General features: G+C 37.5%; 1 pseudogene; it reads left to right on the top strand.

Moving 5' to 3' along the window:
* On the top strand, positions 1,820 to 2,383 carry LOC102187343 (annotated as a pseudogene).

Raw genomic sequence — 6,181 nt, 5'->3', positions numbered from 1 at the left:
TTGACTAGACAGACCTTAGTCGGCAAAGTAATGTCTCTGCTTTTCAATATGCTATCTAGGTTGGTCATAACTTTCCTTCCAAGGAGTAAGAGTCTTTTAATTTTATGGCTGCAATCACCATCTGCAGTGACTTTGGAGCCCAAGAAAATAAAGTCTAACACTGTTTCCACTGTTTCCCCATCTATTTCCCATGAAGTGATGGGACCAGATGCCAGGATCTTAGTTTTCTGAATGTCGAGCTTTTTCACTCTTTCTTTCACTTTCATCAAGAGACTTTTTAGTTCCTCTTCACTTTCTGCCATAAGGGTGGTGTCATCTGCATATCTGAGGTTATTGATATTTCTCCTGGCAATCTTGATTCCAGCTTGTGCTTCCTCCAGCCCAGCATTTCTTATGATGTATTCTGCATAGAAGTTGAATAAGTAGGGTGACAATATACAGGCTTGACCTACTCCTTTTCCTATTTGGAACCAGTCTGTTGTGCCACGTCCAGTTCTAACTGTTGCTTCCTGACCTGCATATAGGTTTCTCAAGAGGCAGGTCAGGTCTGGTATTCCCATCTCTTTCAGAATTTTCCACAGTTTATTGTGATCCACACAGTCAAATGCTTTGGCATAGTCAATAAAGCAGAAATAGTTGTTTTTCTGGAACTCTCTTGCTTTTTCGATGATCCAGCAGATGTTGGCAATTTGATCTCTGGTTCCTCTGCCTTTTCTAAAACCACCTTGAACATTTGGAAGTTCACAGTTCACATATTGCTGAAGCCTGGCTTGGAGAATTTTGAGCATTATTTTGCTAGCGTGTGAGAAGAGTGCAATTGTGCAGTAGTTTGAGCATTCTTTGTCATTGCCTTTCTTTGGAATTGGAATGAAAACTGACCTTTTCCAATCCTGTGGCCACTGCTGAGTTTTCCAAATTTGCTGGCATATTGAGTGCAGCACTTTCACAGCATCATCTTTCAGGATTTGAAAGAGCTCAACAGGAATTCCATCACCTCCACTAGCTTTGTTTGTAGTGATGCTTTCTAAGGCCCACTTGATTTCACATTCCAGGATGTCTGGCTCTAGGTGAGTGATCATACCATTGTGATCATCTTGGTCGTGAAGATCTTTTTTGCATTAGCACACACAAAAAATGAAATACCTAATATAAATCTAACAAAATGTATATAAGATCCATATAAGGGAAACTACCAAATTCTGATGAAAAATAAATAAATAAAAGAAAACCTGAAAGGGGAAAGATAGACTATGCCCATAATTAGGATGATTCAATTTTGTTAAGATAACAATTAATTCCAACTTGAGCCACAGATTCAACAAATGCTCAAATAAAATCCCAACGAAACAAGTCACCTTATGGATATCAACCAACTCATTTCAAATTTTATATGGAAAGACAAAAGACTCTTAAGTAGTCAATACTATATTGAAGAAGGAGAATGAAGTCAAAGGACTGACATACCAAGCTTCAAGTCTTACTATAAAGGTACAGTAATCAAAACAATGTGGCATTGGCAAAAGAATAAACAATGGATAAATCGGTGGAACAGACACATACCCATACATATATAGTTAATGGAACAGATGTAGATACATACAAATACAGTCAACTGATCTTTCATAACGGAGCAAAGACAATCACACAAAGTAAAGATAATCTTTTCAATAAGTTATTCTTGAACAACTGGACATTCACATGTAAAAAATTAATCTAGACACTGACCTTATGCTTTCACAAGAATTATTTCAAAATGAGCCAAATCAAGGTGGAGGCTGTGGGTGTGTTCAAGATTCAGCTCCACCTACAACCCATCACCATGGCCCAAGAAGACATTGCTGCTAGAGGTGCAATGGATGTTAGTAGTGCTCTGCAAGAAGTGCTGAAGACCTCCCTAATCCATGATGGCTCAGCAAGTGGAATTCCTTAAGCTGCCAAAGCTTTAGACCATCGCCAAACCCTTCTTTGTGTGCTTGCATCCAAGTGTGATGAGCCTATGTATGTCAAGTTGGTGGAGGCCCTTTATGCTGAGAACCAAATCAACCTGACTAATGTTGATGACTGATGAAGAAAATGGCACCCCAGTCCAGTATTCTTGCTTAGAAAACCCCATGGACAGAGGAGCCTGTCAGGCTACAGTTCATGAGGTCACAAAGAACTGGACACGACTGAGCAACTGAGAAAACACAAAGTTGATGACAACAAGAAACTCAGGGAATGGGTAGGCCTCTATAACATTGACAGAGAGGGAAAACCCCATAAAGTGGTTTGTTGCAGTTGTGCGGTGGTTAAGGACTATGGCAAAGAGTGTCAGGCCAAGGATGCCATCAAGGTGTATTTAAAATGCAAGAAATTATCAAAAACAAACAAACAAACAAACTAGACTCTTGTCCCCCAAAAAATAAATAAACACTCAACAAACTAACAAAAATGGCTCATAGACCTAAATGTAAAATGCAAAGCTATAAAGCTCCTAGAAGATAACATAGGAGAAAAATCTAAGTGACCTTGTGTTTTCAGATGAACTTTAGTTGTAACAAAAGCATGATCCCGGAAAGAAAAGTTTGGTGAGTTGGACTTGATTAAAGTTTAAAACTTTTCTGTGAAAGACACTATTAAGAAAATAAAAAGACAAACCACAGACTGAGAAAAAATATCTGCAAACACACATGTTACAAAGAACTTTTATCAAAAATGCATAAAAAATTAAACAATTGAATTCAAAAATAAACAAAAAATCTGAACAAATACTTGACCAGAGGAAATATACAGATGGAAGATAAACATAGGAGATATTCAACATCATGTGTTATTAGTGAATTACAAATTAAAACAATGAGATATTACCCCACACCTATTACAATGGATAAAATTCAATACACTGACAATACCAGATGCTGATAAGGATATGGGGAAATTTTCATTTGTTGCTAGTGAAAATTCCAAAGTGATGCAACCACTTTGGAAGACAACTGGGAAGATTCTTACAGAGTTAACCATAGACTTATAAAAAAAATTCACATGCTCCTATGTATTTATCGAATGAGTTGAAAACTTATGTCTAAACTTCATATGAAAACCTACATATGAATGTTTATAGCAGCTCTAGTCAAAACTGACAAAAATTGGAAGGAACCAAGATGTGCAAAAAAGATCTTCACGACCAAGATGATCACAATGGTGTGATTACTCACCTAGAGTCAGACATCCTGGATGTGAAGTCAAGTGTGCCTTAGGAAGCATCACTATGAACAAAGTTAGTGGAGGTGCTGGAATTCCAGTTGAGCTATTTCAAATCCTGAAAGATGATGCTGTGAAAGTGCTGCACTCAATATGCCAGCAAATTTGGAAAACTCAGCAGTGGCCACAAGACTGGAAAAGGTCAGTTTTCATTCCAATCCCAAAGAAAGGCAATGACAAAGAATGCTCAAACTATCGCACAATTGCACTCACCTCACATGCCAGTAAGTGATGCTTAAAATTCTCCAAGCCAGGCTTCAGCAATACGTGAACCATGAACTTTCAGATGTTCAAGCTGGTTTTACAATAGGCAGAGGAACTAGAGATCAAATTGCCAACATCCGCTGAATCATCATAAAAGCAAGAGAGTACCAGAAAAGCATCTATTTCTGCTTTATTGACTATGCCAAAGCCTTTGACTGTGTGGATCAAAACAAACTGCGGAAAATTCTGAAAGAGATGGGAATACCAGACCACCTGACCTGCCTCTTGAGAAACCCGAAGCAACAGTTAGAACTGGACATGGAACAACAGATTGGTTCCAAATAGGAAAAGGAGCATGCTTATTTAACTTATATGCAGAGTACATCATGAGAATTGCTAGGCTGGAGGAAGCACAAGCTGGAATCAAGATTGCCAGGAGAAATATCAATAATCTCAGATATGCAGATGACACCACCCTTATGGCAGAAAGTGAAGAAGAACTGAAGAGCCTCCTGATGAAAGTGAAAGAGGACAGTGAAAAAGTTGGCTTAAAGCTCAACATAAAGAAAACAAAGATCATGGCATCCGGTCCCAACACTTCGTGGGAAATAGATGGGGAAATAGTGGAAACAGTGGATGACTTTATTTTGGGGGGGCTCCAAAATCACTGCAGATGGTGATTGCAGCCATAAAATTAAAAGACGGTTACTCCTTGGAAGGAAAGTTATGACCAACCTAGACAGCATATTAAAAAGCAGAGACATTACTTTGTCAACAAAGGTCCATATAGTCAAGGCTATGGTTTTTCCAGTGGTCAGGTATGGATGTGAGAGTTGGACTATTAAGAAAGCCGAGTGCTGAAGAATTGATGCTTTTGAACTGTGGTGTTGGAGAAGACTCTTGAGAGTCCCTTGGACTGCAAGGAGATCTAACCAGTCCATCTGAAAGATCAGTCCTGGGTGTTCATTGGAGGGACTGATGTTGAAGCTGAAACTCCAGTACTTTGGCCACCTGATGCAAAGAGCTGACTCATTTGAAAAGACCCTGATGCTGAAAAGATTAAGGGCAGGAGGAGAAAGGGATGACAGAGGATGAGATGGTTGGATGGCATCACTGACTCAATGGACATGGGTTTGGGTGGACTCGGGGAGTAGGTGATGGACAGGGAGGCCTGATGTGCTGCAGTTCATGGGGTCGCAAACAGTCAGACATGACTGAGCGACTGAACTGAACTGAAGATGTCAGTCAATATGTGAATGGACAAACAGTGGTACATTTATACAATGAAATATTATTCAGTGATACAAAAAAACGATCTCTCAAGCCATGATACAACAGAGATGAATCTTAAATGCGTATTTCTAAGTGAAAGAAGCCAACGTGAAGAGAGTGCATATTGTATGATTCCAACTCTGTGGCATTTTGGAAAAGAAAGCTTTCGAGACAGTAAAAAGCCCATCAGTTGTCAGGGGTTGTGGAGGAGAGATGGGGAAAATATGAATAGGTGGGACAGAGAGTCTTTTGTATAATGTAATGATTGTGCATAACTCTACATGCTTGGAAAAACCTGTACAACACAAAGAATGAAGCTTAATACAAACAACGGACTTTAGTTAATAACAATGTGTGAATTGGTTCAACAATTGTAACACCAATGTAAGTATTAATAAGAGGAGAAACTGTGGCCAGGAGAGTTGGGAAGTCTTTTATTTTCCTTTCAATTTTTCTGTAAGCATATAATTTCTGTAAAACATTTATTAAAATTATATGGATCAAGGAAGAAATTCAGAAAACATTTGAATTGAATGAAACTGTAAAGAGACCATATAAAATTTGTGGTATGTACTTAAATCAGTGCTTAGGGAAAATTTAGAAGATTCTACATTTTTATTAGAAGGAACAAAGATCTCAAATCAACAACCTAAGCTACTATATAAGATGGAAAAGGGGCAAAATAAACCCAAAGTAAACAGAAGGAAGGAAATAATAAAAAGAAATAAAATAAAATAAAAATGCAATGAAATAAAAGTTGATTATCTGACAAAAAAAAATTTTAGGATATATCTTTAACCAGACTAACCAAAAACAGAGATGGATGTACATTACTCATAGTAGAAATGACAAGATGGAAAATCCTAACAGACCCTAGAGATATTAAAAAGCTAATAAAGGAATTTTATGGGGAAACTTTATGCACTTAAATCCAACAACCTAGTCTAAATGAGCCAATTCATTGAAAACTACAAAACCAAAATTTATACAAGAAGAAACAGATAACCTGAATAGTCTTATCATTATTAGAGACATTGAATTGCTATTTTAAAAAGAAAAACTGAAAACTTCAGGCTCAGATGGCTTCACTAACAAGTTCCAACAAATATTTTAAGAAGAAACATCAGTTCTACACAACCTATTCCTGAAAATAGCAGGAAATCTTTCCAACTAACAACATAATCATTGCCCTAACACCAAAACCAAACCAAAACAGCATAAGAAAGGAAAACTACAGACCAACATCCTTCATGAACACTGACACAGAAGTCTGCAATGTAATATCGGTAAATTAAATGCAGAAATACATAAGAATAATAATATACCAATAATTACCAACTGGGGTTTATCCTGGGAGTGTTGGACTGGTACATGTCTGAAAATCAAGCAGTGAACTGCCTTAACTATCTAAAGAAGGAGAAAACTCATAAACAAGTGGATGTAGAAGAAGATTTGACAAAATTCA

This window comes from Capra hircus, chromosome 18 (genome assembly GCF_001704415.2).
Source record: "Capra hircus breed San Clemente chromosome 18, ASM170441v1, whole genome shotgun sequence".
In the NCBI taxonomy this organism is placed as follows: Eukaryota; Metazoa; Chordata; class Mammalia; order Artiodactyla; family Bovidae; genus Capra; species Capra hircus.
The sequence above is the reverse complement of the archived record's forward strand: the minus strand, read 5'-3'. Positions and strand labels throughout refer to the sequence as shown.